Source organism: Xenopus tropicalis, chromosome 5 (genome assembly GCF_000004195.4).
Source record: "Xenopus tropicalis strain Nigerian chromosome 5, UCB_Xtro_10.0, whole genome shotgun sequence".
NCBI lineage: Eukaryota > Metazoa > Chordata > Amphibia > Anura > Pipidae > Xenopus > Xenopus tropicalis.
Window position 1 is genome coordinate 113,440,109 of NC_030681.2, and position 17,842 is coordinate 113,457,950.

Here is a 17,842-nt window from a genome sequence, read left to right on the forward strand (position 1 = left end):
GTAAGGACTACATTTTTTGTTTTTTAGATTTTTGGGATGGAAGCTGTCAAATGTCTCAATTCAGAGTGCTTTGTTCCCCTTACTTTAGGACAACATGACTAAATTTTATATAATGTACTAATCTTTGCTTCGAGTTCTATGTTCTATGTATGGTGTTCCTATCTCATCAGACAAAGCTATGTATTTGTATACAGTGTCTCACCTTTCTTAAAGATTTCCACATTTTCTATGGTACAACCTGAAATTAAAATAAAATTTGAAAAAGGAATATTTTGCCATTTGACTTCACAACATACTTCAAACTCTGAAGGTACACAAAGTATATATATTTTTTTAATTCTTTTGGTTACTTGAGTCTTTACAAAATCTGCTTCAGTTTTGGCATCTGCCATCATCATACATTCTCTTCCAATAGCAAAGACCCAAAGTTTTCTAAAATGCCCACTGTGTTTCATTTGTTTCCATAGCAAAATGTCTCTGCAAGACAATGAACATTTGTATTGATTATTGTAAAATAACTTTAATTATGTGACCTTGAGCAACAGATTTACTATACCTAAATTGACTCTTCCTTTGTTTTTCCACAGAAACTAAAATCTTTACCTTGATAAACTTCTATCATTGAGGTGTACATAAAATAAAGAATGTGTCTAATGAGCTGAAATAATATTTCTGGCTCTCTCTAGGGTAAATCAACTTTTAGATCACAGTTAGAGAACTGAGATTCCCCAAGGCTATACAAAGTGTTTAGCTCAAATACTGAAAATCCCTACAGGACAATGGGATGAAATCTGTCATTACATTCTCTGAACTATACATTGTATTGTGAGGTGAAAATCATACCGGAATATATTGGTACCTCGTCCCTTTATTTTATTGGGGTCCTATAGTTACCTAGATAAAGTAAGATCCTAAATAAGACCTAGACAGGACATTTAAAACTGTATGTTATATAGGAAGACTCATCAAATCATAATATGCATATAATACAGGCATTGTGCAAACAAGCACTCACTCACCAATTTAACAGTAGTGATATGTGAAATTACTGATCTTGAAGTTCTGTAAATTTTATCTTTCCTTATCCATAAGCAATGGGTTTCAAGCACTTACTAAAATGCAGGGCTGTTGAATGTATATATTTATATTTTTATTTATATAGCGTACTTATGTACACAGCACTGTACAGCATTACATATAGGGGTTAGTGATGAGCGTATGTTTTCGCCAGGCATGGATTTGCCACAAATTTTCGCATTTCGCCATTAGCAAATTGTTTTGCGAAACTTTAGTGAAAATTCGCTGTGGAAAAATTTGTCACCCGGAATTTTTTTGTTAGTTGCGCGTTCAATTTGGTCGCGTAAAATTGCGTGCGGTCATGTAAAATTTGCCGTGGACATGTAAAATTTGGACGAGATCGCGTCAAAAAAAATAGACCCGGGCGACAAAAAAAGACGCAGGCAACAAAAGAAATCACGCAACAAATGCGTTTAGTAAATTTTTTGCCGTTTTGCAAATTTTATGGCTAGGCAAAACGGGACAGATTCGCTCATTACTAAATAATGTTTATTACAATTATAACAATAAATACACACAATTACAAAATGCAGAAAATGCATTAAAGTTTAAGATTAAGAGTTAAGTGTCAAGAGACAAGAGGAAGGAGGGGAAACCCAACAAGTTAAGGCCAAATAGGAGGATATGGTACACGCATGGGCAAATTTAGAGTTGGAGCAAGGCCTAGGGTATTTAACAAGTTACACCGCCTTCCTTCAAGCTACATACATGGGACCTATTATCCAAGATGCTTGGGTTCGTAATTTTGCCATACATTAAGGGGGTGATTAATGAACATTTTTTTTCATGATTTAAGTTTTTTAGCGCTAAAATTTGCAAATTTTGAATTATGGTTTAAAACTCAAATGTCTGATATTTTTAAGGGGAAAAAATAAAAAAGCTCAAATGTAAAACTTTGGCATCTGAAAGCTTGTAAGTGTATGTAGAGGTCAATGGGAGTTGTCCTAGGCAAAGTCAAGCCATATTTTCAGTTCAAGATTTTTGAGTTTTATTTGAGTTTGTAAACTCATTTTAATTTCAATTTAAGATATTCAAGTTTTTTTATTTGGACAAGTTTTCCATATTAATAAATAAACAAGCATTTGAAATGAGAGCTTATTCGAATTAGAAAAACACTCTTGAATTAACAAATTTGAAAAATTGATAAATAAGCCCATAAATCTACTTACTTTTTAAAAATTAGAATTATTTACTTAAATGGGAGATGAACTTTTGATCCTGTGATCTGGAGTTTTCTGCATAAAGGATTTGCAGATAAAGGATCCCATACCTGTACAAATATAAATATTGATAGGTGCGTTATACGTACGCTAACAAATATATCTCTTTTCCCTTTGTGTTATATGGAAAAGTTATAGTTGAGGCTTAAGTTGCAAAACAACAACAGAAAAGGTTTCACTAGAAAAAAACAAATGTGAAACAACAGATTCCATTCTTTGGGGAAGAAAACACAAAATCCTTTGTTATTACTGCAAAAATATTGATAAAATGAATGTTCACTCTTCACTAACCCATTCTGTAACTATGTAAACTGCTAGAAGGACCCATGAGACTAACCTAAATTCCTGAACAGCTACTATAAAACAAATACAGCCATTATTTGCACACAAAAATAAACCATTAGGCAGGGGTGCAATGAGGCTACCCCTTTATCCCCTTTCCTTTAATTAATAGGCAAGTGCAGAGGATCTCTTGTTGTCTATATGTATTTTTTGGTCACAGCCTCATTGCTCCCCTGCCTAATGGTTTTATATTTAGTGGTTTAGCACAACTTTCCCTTTTTTTCTATAGTTTATACAGGAGCAGTGGCCTGCTCCCACCCTTTTGACAGCTGTTTGAATCCCCCCTCCAGTCCCCAGTTTAGCTGAGTGTGGGGTAAGTGAGTGTTGGGGGTAGGGCTGGGGGTCAGCAGTGATGCAAGTGGCCTAAAGGCACTCAAATTTCAATTAATTAATATTGCAATACAGCCTTTACCCCTCTAGATTAGAGTAGCTGATAATAACATTAACATAAAATGCATCTTCATGCCAATTTAACTTGACTCTTCTAATTCCCCAGAAAATGTAAATAGATTTCGTTTTCTATGTATATAAATAGCCAAATGTCATTGGTGTTAATATTATACTTTTATTCAAAGGTACATTTTAAAACTTACAAATTGTGTGCCTGAACTGTGCCTAATGCATTTGCACCATTTAATGGAACCAATGTTTATCCGTAATTATAGGAAACAAAGCATTGAAAGTTGTGCTTTCCAGAACCAAACATTTCTCATATATATTCAGGGGTCAGAGGATATGTTAAATGAATCTGTGGGTGAATAGTAAAAAATATCAATTGACATTTTGTGTAAAAAGGTTAGGACAAATGGAACACACATTTGCATGTATTTTTCTTCTCTTTTGTATGTGAGTATTAGTTCTAAAATGTTCACCCATTTGCATTCCTGCTGCAGTAGTATAATTACCATGTGATCATGCTAAACTCAGTAAATTACTATCCAAGCAAAAGAGTTACATTTTATTTTATGCAATCCTTTTTATAACTGAACTTTGAGGATGTTTTAAATTGCTATTACAATGACCAATAAAACGAAATAAATGCACAATATCTATTTGGGACCTCCTACACAAAAAGTCTTAGGAGTAATTTGGGTACATGTAATAAAATTAATTGTGGGAAAGAATTTGCACAATGCTACAATATTTCCTTCTGGGATCTCAAAGATATATAGACATAGCAGGGTGCAAAGAAGTCAAAGGGTTTAGAAGTCAATATTTATAAAGCTGTTAGGCCTTCAGTGATGTAGCTAACTACTTTTGGACAACAATAATGCAGGTATGGGATCTACAAGGTATTATCCAGAATGTCTGGAACCTGGGATTTTCAGATAACAGAATGTTTCATCATTTGGATCTCCATACCTTTTCTTTACTAAGAAAACATTTACATTTTAAATACACCCAGTGAGATTATTCTTTTCACCAATATGGATTTATGCAGCTTGGTTACTATCAAGTGAAAGGAACTGTTGCATTAGTACAGAGAGAAAGGTAATCATTAAAAAATATTTAATTATTTACTTAGAATTAACTCTATGAGCAATGGTATTCCATGCCCCATTTCAATCAAGTACTTAAGCAGTCAATATTGATAGCGGCAAAACTTGTAAAATGCTACATGTACGTTTTCCTCCGGGATAGCTAGCTAGTGAGATACATTAAGCACATATAGCACTTAATCATTACATAGGATACCAATCACCAGTACTGGATTTGTTATATAGGTGCCGAGGCTGCCCCTATTTGCCCCCCCCCCACGTGCGCAATGCTTGTGCATTCATGCCTCCATTTAAACTCACGTACAGAGCAGTGGGGAGAGGTCCCAGTTGCTCCGTATGCAAGCAAAATTTCAGTGCAACGTAGGCGGCAGACCACCCCTAAATTTGTGCTGCCCTAGGCCCGGGCCTTTGTGGCCTCACCACAAATCCAGGCCTGCCAATCACTTCTTTAAAAACAAGTAATTCATTGGTTGCTTTAGAGTACTAGACTTTTTACATTAAGCTATTTGTATTTTAAGAGTCAAGAGAGAAATTCATTCGGTATCACTTATGCTATAACATTATCATTTATTTTACTGTATGTAGCTCATCTTTTTCCGTAACTGTGCTTCAGCTATAAATCTTGTGTATTATTTCAGTAAGAATGTATAGAATATGGCTAGCCAAGTCATGGTTCCCTTTCAACTAAGCTTCTTTTAAATAAAAGGTGACTAATAGTTCAGAACATGTAACTGATCATTTAAAATGTGTATCAATTAACAAGGCTATTTTTCTGTAGCACTTAGATGCATAAGTGTAACAAGAGGTGCAAAGGTTGCTATTTGTCCAATCACCTAGAGAGCAACCAACCAGTATGTAGCATTTACTGGTAACCTGTTTAAGAGCAACAATCTAGTTGCCATGGATCACTGCACTTCGGCAAACTTAGTATTACCTATGGGGGTAAGATTTGTACATTGAGTGTATACATGGATAAATACTTCTGTGTTGTTGGTATTGTACCTATAATGTATGTTTAGTTTGTCTGGGACCGTCTTTCAGCCTAATCTGAAAAGAGTTAGTCTTTAAAATTAATGTATTATACTAAATTAATTTCATCTTCTTGTGGTTGATAGCACTCTACAAAAACAGTAACGATGATTTACTATATTGGCAATTATTCCAGTTATAATCTCTCTCTGTAACAGTGGGTAATTTAACTTCATTATCCATGTAAGTGGATACACACAGTTACCAAAAGAGTTTTTTAATTTTAATAAAGTATAATTAGTAATGTTTCATTTTCTCTCAGTTTCATCTGATATTGCAACATTGATTTGTGAATCTACAGGTGTCTATGAGTTCAGCGACTTTGCAGAGCACCTGTTTTCCCAAGAAATAAATGACAGTCCATTTAAAGTGAATATAAAGGGAATGTAAAATGGATGGGAGTGTTATTCTAAGCACCTTCTGGTCTGTTTCCAACTATAATGTAGCCAAGGAAATTCAGGTGGGCTGGCCCGATGTTCTTCTGGTTAGGAAAAACATTAGAAACCTCGGATAACTCCTCACATCTTTCCTTACTAGAAAACTATCAAACCACTTTATTTTTGCCTGACAATTTTCTCAACTGGAGCATGGTCACAAACAGACCAGCAGGTGGCGATGTTCTAACAAAATCCATTCATATTAACAGTAAATATTTCTATTAATATCTTTTGTTTTGTGTTGTATCACCTAAAACCATGCAGTTGTGTATTAAGTACATACATCAGAAAAAGCATGGTTTTACCTGAATATGTGAACTGAAAATGCCAAATACTTAGCCTTTAAGTGTAACATACGGCAGAGCAAATATTTGAATCTTTGAAATTCCACTCCAATCCAGGCTCTCTGTTCAAACATTGCGGTCATGCAACAAGTTCCCTCTGGTAACTGCTTGAATGGTGTGGCCAAATACGCTAATATATTAGGCTGCATAAACTCTGTGATCCAATGTTACCATAAAAATGGTAAAAAGAGAGCCCCCTCCACAATTCTGTTTTACCGGAAAGCCTCTGCAAAGCAGCTTTTATATACAGTAGAGTTAGGTCCTGTTCTATCTTCATATTAATTACACGTTAGAGCAGTGATCCCCAACCAGTGGCTTAAGAGCAACATGTTGTTCACCACCCCCTTTGATGTTGCTCCCAATGACCTCAAAGTAGGTGGCCATTTTTACATTTTTGGCTTGGGGGCAAGTTTTGGACTCCAAGCACAGCCTCCTGCAGGCTAGCAACCCACATGTGGCTACCAAATAGCCAATCACAGTCCTTATTATGCATCCCAATGCACTTTTTTCATGCTTGAGTGGCTCACGAGTAATAAAGGTTGGGGATCCATGCTAAAAAGGGGCCAACAAACTAAGATCTCCATAAGTGATACAGTTACTGAGTTTGAGGTGGGCGTTTCCTATAAACAAAAACATTCAGTGAAAGAAATTGTTGGAAAAAATGGTAAATGAGTAACTTTTATTACACGTAACCTGCAGTTGGGCTACAGTAACAAGGGAAAACAAACAGGAAAAAAGGGGCATGCTCTCATTGTGTGAAAATGTAACAAACAATGATTTATTCAAATAAAAATTGATGCACTATGTCTTTTATAAATGTCTTTTTATAAATATATATTTATGTCTAGAGTCTTTTGAGCAATATTAATTTGAATGCCTAATTGTAGTCATTCCTTTCTTAAATCCCTCTAGAGGTATAATTATCACTTTGACAACATAGAAGCAGCTACAAATAGATGCAATGAATTAATAGTCTTCAACTTTTTCCATGAGACACATTAATCAAAAATCATAGTAAAAATCCATGAAACAAAATGAAACTAATAGTGAATTCAGCTTTTCATGTGATACCTGATTTTTACAGCAACATGAATTAATCTGTCCCTTATTGTAAATGGCTGCAAAACTGCCTATGTTATAACTGATAAATATTGCTGTAGACAACACTTCTTAAGTTTTGGAAGTCATTGGTTCCCATAAAAATAATGCTAATTACTTTAATTTATGACATTTCTAAACAGGAGATAAACCAGCTCAATAATTCTGTCTTAAAATTAAGTTTCAAAGGCATTTCTGTCTATTGTAAATTGATTTGTTTTTCTGCTGGGCTTTTCTAATATTTGTTATGTGCTGCTTTGTGTTAGGGAATTTGGAAGGCAACAAAAGGAAAATGCTTAATTCTAACCCAATTTAATCATGTAGGTAAATCAATTCAAGGATTGGCACACCTGAATCTGACTTCATTAAACTGGATTTGACTCCACAAAGAATAATTAAAGGTTTGTACCTAGGGCAGAAGCAGAAGGAACTTGAAGCTGATTAGACCTTTAAAGGAAAACTATACCCCGAGAATACTTAACCATCAGATAGTATTTATCATATTAAGTAACCTATTAAAGAATCTTACCAAACTGAAATATATATCAGTAAATATTGCCCTTTTACATCTTATCCCTTGAGCCACCATTTCGTGACAGTCTGTGTGCTCCCTGTGATCACCTGACAGGAAATAATGCAGCTCTAACTGTAACAGGAAGAAGTGTGGGAGTTAAAGACAGAATTTTGTCAATTAAACGTCTGATGTGACCTACAAGTGTGTGTACCCTTGGTTAGTTATTTTGCACTGTGGACTGTATGATCCCAGGGGGCGGCCCTTAGTACTTAAAATGGCAATTTTCTATTTAGAATAACCCAGTGGTGTATATATTATTATATAAACCTACATTTAGATAAAGCAGAGTTTTACATATCAGCAATATATTTCTATAAAAACTTACATCATTTGGGAATATAGTTTTCCTTTAAGTGTTAAAAAATATAGGGATAGTTAGCTGCAAAATATGTTGGCGCTTTATAAATACACGTTAATAATAATTTCTACCATTTGTGAGAGGCTGGTGTGTTGATTTGAAAATTTGCCTTGTTGGTAGAACACAGGGACCAAACTTGGACACCCCTGTTTTACAGCATACAATCCAGCAACTGCAGTCTTTTTAACAATTTTTGTTTAGTAATTTTTGGGACTAATTTGAATCATATTTAGTTTCAAAGATTACAAAGGGAATTCTGAGCTGCACTCCGAAATAGTGAAACTAGGGTCTATAGTGCCAAACACAGGCAATGCTTAAGGGCTCTGGCACACGGGGGAGATTAGTCGCCCGCGACAAAACTCCCTGTTCGCGGGCGACTAATCTCCCCCATGTGCCAGAGCCCTAAAGCTTCACACAAAGCCCTTGATAATGTACTTGATAAAGGGTTGCCAAAGACAGGCAATCTTTCTGGCTTCATACCAGCCCATTATCATATAAAATTAGATATAATGGTTATGCAACCGATCTGACCAAAATAGTTCCATGCAATAAAAATAACAACTAAAAATTACATATTTGTAGTGGAAAATACATTGTTTCCTTCAGCCCTATGAATTCTTAAACAAAAATTATATATTATAAATGCCATATTGTAACTGATACCATTCATAAGTACAATAGAGTTATTTTTATTTGTGCACTGACTTTTGTTAGACATCAGTTCTTTAAAGCAGCTAGTGTAATTTGCCTGATTTAAGTTGAAATTTAAATATTTTTCTCTGTCATTGTGTTTGTGTCTCTTGGCATTCATTTTATTGACATATACTCTGAGATGAGAGATGATTAGTTAATCTCTGCTTGGATGAATTCTTCATTTGCATGAACCACAGGAAAAATATATGCAAGATTTGGCTTAGCCAATATGAATATTTTTCAGTGTAAAACATACCAGGAAAGAAGTCTTTTCATTCATCCAGGTCATGGTATATCTAGTATAAATAAATTTGAAGCAACTGGACTTGTTTAGTAATCATTGAAGACGTTTCACTACTCATCCGAGCAGCTTCTTCAGTTCAACTGACTGGTATGGGAAGTCCTCAGCAAAGTCCTCAGGAAAGAAGCATTTTTTTCTACACTTCTTAGATACACAGGGCTAAAAGTAATGGATAGATTCCCCAAAATGTGGGGAACAAAGCAGTAGATCTGTGTGAATTACTGCAGTGATTGTTTGCTGTCCTAGATATTTCTGGAAGCCCAATTTAGAATCCAGTTATCATAAACACGCTATATTGGAGAGTACAATATTTTCATATACCCTTACCGAAATCTGATGCGCAGGGGATCACAGAACAAATAATGAACAGAAAAGGGAGCTACAGCCTGTATTAATGTATGAGGCCATTAAAATCAAGTTGCACTGGACATACTTTGCCCAGCACAACTGATCATCCTGGGATACAGATAAATATAATGCTGACACTCTTTTATTTACTACCTAGCAGAAGGAGGTTCCAATTTGCCTCTGTCCATAATTAAGAATTAACTGTGTACATACAATTTATAGTGCCTACTACTTTCACTCCCATGCTAACATAAACGAGGTGCTTAGAGCTATGGAAGCATTTATTTGATATATTTCAGTACTATGAGTGGCAGGTATAGGTTTCACTAAAGAACTGAATCTGAAACACCACATGCAGACTTGGAATGAATGCAAGGAAACATTTATCTTAATTAATGCACATACCTCAGATTCATTTTACACTCACTTTCATTTTTTATAATCAGATTCTGTGCTATTTTTCCTCTTTAAATTTCAATTAATTTGTTGTCATATTCTATTTAAAATAGTTCTTTTTTTTTTGCTCTGTATAAAGATAAAGTGAGGATACATTTTAAGCTTCAAGGGTTCTTGAAAATATGTGTTTTGCAGAAATGGATAGAAGCAAGTAGTGATGAGAGAATTTTTTTGCCAGGCATGGATTTGCTGCAAAGAATTTATTTCGCAAAACTCTTGCAAAAATTTGCCGCAACAAAAAATTCGCTGAGTGAGTCAAATAAGTCATGGTCTCATTACAAAAAAAAAAAGGTTGCGGTCACATAAAAAAAAGTTGTGTACGTTAGAAAACGTGCAGATTTTTTTGCCAACAAATTTGCTCATCAATAGCAACAAGCCACGATGGGCCCTGAAACCTTTGGACCCTGCAGCTAAAAGAAACATTTTAGTAATTCCACTCAAACATGGACCCACTTTCCCTTCTCCATTGGTACGATTAATGACTTGTTAGAGGATAATCTCTGACTTTTGACTTTCCTTTTCCATATTAATGCCAGAGCAGGTCACTGTTTCATTTACAATACTTGTTGCAGGGCCAACATTTGGGCAGAGGCTTAGCCCCTCTTAGCTTATAACAGTGTTATAGATGTAGGAAAACACTGGTTTAACAGACATTTAGCTGTTGCTTCTATGACACCCCAAATGTCATCCTAATTGTCCCTAAAGCTGAGCTCAGGTGTATCTAGGATAGCAAATGGGCAATCTCTGATCTCACCCTGCAGTCCAGCTGAGCACCACCAACACTGGTCCAACACTGGTCCAACATGCCCAGGCAGACCAGCCTCACAGTATTAGTGATGAATCACAATCATTTGTATGTTGTGTGTTCTCTGATGCTCCACCCACTTGCCAATCCTTTGCTTGTCCTTCTTTTGCAGGCACAACGGTCTCTTACTTGCATATAATTTTATTTGCACCACCTGTATCTGACACAAAGTTTTGTTCTTGATCAAGGAGGGTGAAATTTTAAGAATTCCTTTGGCACTTTAGGTAAGAAAAAAAAGTATTATGTCATTATCTTATAAAAATCCCTATTAAAAATATATTTTTTTTAATGATAATTACATATTATTTAAACCATGCTGTTAAGCTTGAAACTATGGGAGGCTTTAAAGGAGAAGGAAAGGCTAATAAAGAGTTAATCTCAAGCTGCAGGCATACCTTCAGTTGTCTCAATAGTGCTCTTAAGTCTCCCCATATTTCACCTGTTCAGATGATCAGAAGCCAAACAGGAAGAAAAAACGCTGAGTTGTGTAAAGAAAGTTCCCATAATGCCTCACTCCTGCACAGACACCCAGACCAAGTGAACATGCTCAGTTAGTTAGACTATGGGGCTGATTTACTTACCCACGAACGGGTCGAATGGAGTCCGATTGCGTTTTTTTCGTAATGATCGGTACTTTGCGATTTTTCGTATGTTTTGCGATTTTTTCGGATTCTTTACGAATTTTTCGGATCCAATACGATTTTTGCGTAAAAACGCGAGTTTTCCTATCCTTTACGAAAGTTGCGTAAAAAGTTGCGCATTTTGCGTAGCGTTAAAACTTACGCGAAAAATGCGCAACTTTTCGCGTAAGTTTTAACGCTACGCAAAATGCGCAACTTTTTACGCAACTTTCGTAATGGATACGAAAAACTCGCGTTTTTACGCAAAAATCGTATTGGAAACGAAAAATTCGTACAGAATCCGAAAAAATCGCAAAACATACGAGAAAGTCGCAAAATGTTCGTTTTCAAGTCGGAACTTTTCCAATTCGGGTCGGATTCGTGGGTTAGTAAATCAGCCCCTATGAGTCAGCTTCCTGCTGATTGGCTCAAATCTACATTCCTAAGGGGGGGAGTGAGTTCTTAGCATTCTTGAAGGAGGGGGGAGCAGAGAGCAGAGAGCTGCGTGTCTCTGGCACAGGAATTACAGACACAACTAATCCTTTGACAGAGAACTCAGTGCAGTGTTTCTGTGAGTGCTTATGGTTGTATTTACATAGACCTTTCTGATAAAGCTTACTTAGTTTTTACCTTTTCTTCTCCTTTAAATGTTTGATGTTTTTCTTTTCATTTAACCAACACTAGGGTAAATTTCATCAAGAGCCAGTTAAAATGCCTGTATGTATTTAGAATGCTGGAGTCGGATTCTGTGAGAAACCTATAAAACAAGGGACAAAAAAAATCTATTTACCATGTCAGAATCATATTTAGGACCCCAGCACTGCAAGGCTGAAATGCCAACGGCTGATACACCACCCAAGGAGTGGCCCCAGTTCAATTGTAATAATTCCTTATAAATCAAGCAATGTTATTTCTGAGAATGCTTCAAACATCATTTTTTTTCTTGGATCAAAATAATTTGTTGCTATTTTAGCCTGGCATACTCATTAACGCTAGTTCTTCTCTTCCTACCTGTCATGCCTACATATGTTTCAAATTATGAATGTTTCTAACAGTATGTAAAAATAGATGAGTATCATGGCAGGTGATGTAACATATTCAGGAATACCGTGGCCAGGAATTGTGCGTATTACATTGTGTTGAGAGATACACATCCCAATGATACTATGACTTTTACTAATTAGCATGCTTCTGGTTACTCTTTTCTCTCATTTATTGCAACACAAATATGTTTCAAACAATAAGAAATACAGATTGTGTAGTCAGGGCCGGGAACTAGGGGTAGGCAGAGAAGGCACCTGCCTAGGGCGCAACTGAGTAGGGGGCACTAGGCACATACCTCCTCAGCTCTCTGCTTACCCCTAGCTCCAGCCAGCAATGCGATGTGCTCCCCACTTGTAACAATCACGCATCGCATCACCCCGGCCACTCGTCAGCCAACTTCTTTCCGCTCTTCACCTCACTGCAGGGGGGGGGGGCAAAAGTGATCTAGGCAGGGGATGTGCCTTGGGCGCGCACCATGTTTGGTTCAGCCCTGTGTATAGTGATGAATGAATCTGTCCCGTTTTGCTTTTTTGCGAAATGGTTAAAATGTTGTACGTAAAGAGAAATAAATTGTAACATGCGTCATTTTTTTGACACGTGCAATTTTTTATTGACATGCGTCATTTTTTTACCCACACACAACAATTTTATCGATGCGGGCGACAAGAAAGTCCTGTCGATTTGGTGAGGCGCCATTCTTACAATGCTTACTCATTTGTTGTCACTTAGCACAGCTCCAGCCTATTTAATTGATGTTCAAGCTTTTTCCAGGTAGTGGGGCAAAAATCTGACACTTTATATACTGTATGTTATAACTGAGTTACATAAAAAAAGATTTTATACGACAATGTCTGCTGATCCATTGAGCAAGCTGGTGGGCATAAAAATCCTTCACAGAACTATTTAAATTCAACTTTTGCATTTGCATTTACTGTAGGTCATAAAACTGCAACCTTACTTTTGTCAAAGGATGAAAATAACAGCTTTTATGGGGGAAAAAAAATCACCGCCAGGGACTTAATAGTGGGGATCAGTAATGTCTACTATCAACATACAGTATGACTGTACTATATTTCAAAATTGCAATCTTCTATGGAATATTACTTTATAGTACATGAATTTTAGGTTTTTAAAACTGCTATTTGCAGAAATGTTCCAAAGAGCACTTTGTGCGAGATAATGACCACAACACAGTATGAAGATCAACATTTCCCATGCATTTTGCACAGCTGGAATATTGGGTGAGTAACGTAAGGGGACTGCTGTCTTTCTTCTGTACCATATTCTTTTTAAACTGAACATATAATTCTGTTCTAGGAGTCGCAAATTACATAGAATTTTCTCTGATGTACAGTAATATGATATTTTAATTTAGTGCTTGAAGTATGATGAGATTTCTCACCATTCCAGTGAGGGGGAGGATAGACTTTACTGTCTCTGACATGATGTATCTTTCTAAATATCCCACTTATATTTCACACACTGGGTGGTATTATTAGTCTACAAAATGAATCATGCAGCAGAGATTTGTTTTACAATATCATCATATGCAAAATACAGTATCTGTCTTTATGGCTCGCTAGTGCTTACAGATATGCATCAGATATTCCATTTCTGACAGAATTAATCTATCTTCCAGCTGCACCAAGCTGAAGAAATACAAACTGATGTCAATTGCCCTATCCTAAGCATAAGTCATTTAAAGAAATGTACCTTTTGTGTTTTCTATCTTTCTAAGTAGCTTATACATAATACTATACTGTAACAGTCAGATTCTTACTATGCCACCATGAAACCAAACAGTTTATGGTACATTAATATTTATTTGGGACTTGTTTTATAAATAGCACTGTGTGCAAAGTATGGCCCTAACAAAACTCTTAACAAAAAGAACTAATGAAAACCCACAACTGCTCAGCTTCTGAATCAGAATATAAGTGTGTGCCTTTAATGTATTACTATAGCTGCAAAAATGCCTGAACTTGCTTCCTGAGAAAATAGTTTTTTTTAGTAATATGACTGCAGTATTGAAGCTAGCTACTATCATCACTACATTTTTGACAAGTCTTATCCCATTGGTTTAACTAAAAATAGCTGATCTCCCCTCCCATGGAGGAAGGCTAGAAACCTATGGAGGAAGATAAACAGCTGAAGCAGATAGAGGCTGACAACCAGTGAAGGAAATCTGAAAACAGAGGTAGGAGATCCGAATGATTAGAACTGATGGAGGAGGCAGAAAGGATAAATAGTTGTAAGAGGGTGCATGTAAAAGCGCATTCCTGAGACATGAAAGTGAATTGTACAGGGCAATCATTTGCCTGAAGAGTTTTATAAGACTTTTGTCTTTTGTCTTTTGTTTTTTTTTTTGTATTTTTGGAACTTACATTTGTATTGAGTTAAAATTGTCATTTTACATGAAGTTGAATACAATATAAATGTAACAAATGCAAAGTAATAATCAGCCTATTATGTATCACAGCGATAACTAATTAAAATACTGTATAATAATGTAATATACGTTATAAAATGAATTGGGTTATCAAGGTCTAGGTTATAAATTAGTTCTTTGTGGGTGACTTTCAGACATTGTTCAGAGAGCTATCCTGGTTTTAATCAAAATCATGTTACTGTTCCATACCTCCCAACATTTGAAAAGTCTAAAGAGGGAGCAAAAGAAATGCTGCGAGTAGCATGCTGAAAATTTAGTGACAACGCCCATTTTTGTGACCACACCCCCTCACTTCCACTCACATTTTCATGTCTTGTTTTATGTGTTATTACAGTTTTGCTAAAATAGTGAAATTGCCCTTTAAGCTGCAAGTCTTAGTTTCTCCAAGAGACCTGTTAAGCGTATTAGTTACAATTGTACTGTATCTAAGTGCAGCTATACAGATGAAGCCCCTTTGATTTGTATGTTAAATGCATCATGACTTCATAAATAGTGAAGAGCAAATTTTTTTGCCAGGCATGGATTCGTAGCGAATTTCGGCATTGGCGTCAAAAAAAGTTGTGGTCATGTCAAATTGTGCGCGGTTGTGCCAAAATAGGCCTGTTGCATCAAAATGGGCACTGTCACGTCAATAAAAGACGTGGGAAACAAAAAAGTTGCATGACAAATGTGTTTCGCTGATTTTTTGCCATTTCACAAATTTTCTTAACGTTTTGAGAATTTTACGGTGAAGCAAAACATGACAGATTCACTCATCACTAAAGATAAACTGAAGAAACTGTTATCTTAAGTCATGTAAACTCATTTAACACAATTAACCTTTCAAAGAACACCATTTTTACACAAGGCAACTCCTTAATTAGACAGGATTCTATGATGCAAATTTCTGAGTTAAATGGGATAAGTGAGTCAAATGAGTTTAGTTATTCTGTGTTAAACACACAAACAAAAGTAGCTTCATCTGTAGCTTGGTAAGTTTTCTGGGCTCTCTGCCAAAAGCTACTTATTTAATTAAGTTTGAGAAACATTGTATCTTTTTAAACGTTCAATGCAGGAGATCAAAGAGAAATGAGGGACTTTTCAGTAAGAATCCGTGACTGCGGACTGAGCTGTTAAAACTGGCACATATCCAATCTCCCATATTCAGACCTCTTCCCTTGCTGTTTCTGCCCTTGATATGTTGTAGTTTTCCAAAGATCCTACAAACCTACTCAAAGATGTTAACCTCCAACCAACTCTTATCACAGTTCATGAGTTTTCTGTATCTTACAATAGTGGGTATTGGGATCATATTTAAGCAAAAAAATGTCACCATACCTACATCCTGTAGGAGACACTGTTGCCAAGAAAATGAAACTAAGCAAAGAGTGGGGGATAAAGATTTAGGAATGTTGATGTGGGCATGATGACTTAGCATTTTTTAATTTTTAAACGCTCATTTTGAAAGGTTTCTAAATATAAATATAAATCCCTGTTTTGCTTAAAGGGAAGGGCATTTCTTAGTAGCTTAAATGCACCGAATGTCTTAATGTTCTATATATTGATAATGGGTGAGTGCAGAGGATCTCTTGTTGTTGTTTCTATGTATTTCGTGGTCACAACCTCATTGCACCCCCGCCTAATGGTTTAAAATTTAGTGGTTGAGCACAACTTTCCCTTTTTTTGCTATAGCTTATACAGGAGCAGTGGCCAGCTCCTTGTTGTAGCTCCCACCCTTCCCAGCTACAGTCAGGTGATCCCAGTGGAGCCAATAAAAGGGCAACCATATGGGGGTTTTAACCTTGAAAGCAAGTAAGTTGCAGGTAAAACTTAGTCCCTTGGCTAAATGTATATTGAAGCAGTAGAATTCTTAATGAATCGCATAAGTCAGTGTAGGAACTGGTCAAAAGGGATGACTTTGACGCAGTTGGCCAGCTTGAAGTATATTGCAATATATGGACAAACAATCCCTGTTTTGCTTAAAGGGAAGGGCATTTCTTAGTAGCTTAAATGCACCGAATGTCTTAATGTTCTATATATTGATAATGGGTGAGTGCAGAGGATCTCTTGTTGTTGTTTCTATGTATTTCGTGGTCACAACCTCATTGCACCCCCGCCTAATGGTTTAAAATTTAGTGGTTGAGCACAACTTTCCCTTTTTTTGCTATAGCTTATACAGGAGCAGTGGCCAGCTCCTTGTTGTAGCTCCCACCCTTCCCAGCTACAGTCAGGTGATCCCAGTGGAGCCAATAAAAGGGCAACCATATGGGGGTTTTAACCTTGAAAGCAAGTAAGTTGCAGGTAAAACTTAGTCCCTTGGCTAAATGTATATTGAAGCAGTAGAATTCTTAATGAATCGCATAAGTCAGTGTAGGAACTGGTCAAAAGGGATGACTTTGACGCAGTTGGCCAGCTTGAAGTATATTGCAATATATGGACAAACAATCCCTGTTTTGCTTAAAGGGAAGGGCATTTCTTAGTAGCTTAAATGCACCGAATGTCTTAATGTTCTATATATTGATAATGGGTGAGTGCAGAGGATCTCTTGTTGTTGTTTTTAAATATAAATATATATATAATCAGATCAGTAGCACTCCACAGATGCCTGGGTTCATAGAAAAAAAATTCTCTCCCTTTCCCCTACTATCCCTCTGTTAAAACTGGATTTTTCCATTAACTAGGCAGGATATAATTTCCATTTGCCTGTTACTTCTGTCCCATATGCTGTATGTGGGTTTTTACTCCATGTCCCATATAACTCTGTGTCTGGGATGATGTGTGGGAGATCAGTGAGAAGAGACAGAGTGGAGAAAGCTGAGTGGAGTCGTCTACACAGAACAGGTCACAAGTCTTGACCTCTGCAACAATATATCCAAATTCTTTCTTACATTTATAGCTGTCAGTCTTTCATAAGAAGCATTCTGCCAGCAACTGGAAAATCTTTGTGACTGCCTAAATAGCACTCCTGAAAGTTTATGGTTTTATTGTCCCATAAATATATATTTAGGATAATTGAGAAAAGCTATTATCATGGCTTTTTATGGTCTTCCATTAAAGTGGAATAGAACAAAATAGAATGAGTAGGAGGTACACACTTTATTATTATTAATCCAACGACTACTACTACTAATTACGGTAGTGAAGGGCTAATCATTTCCACTGTGCTGTA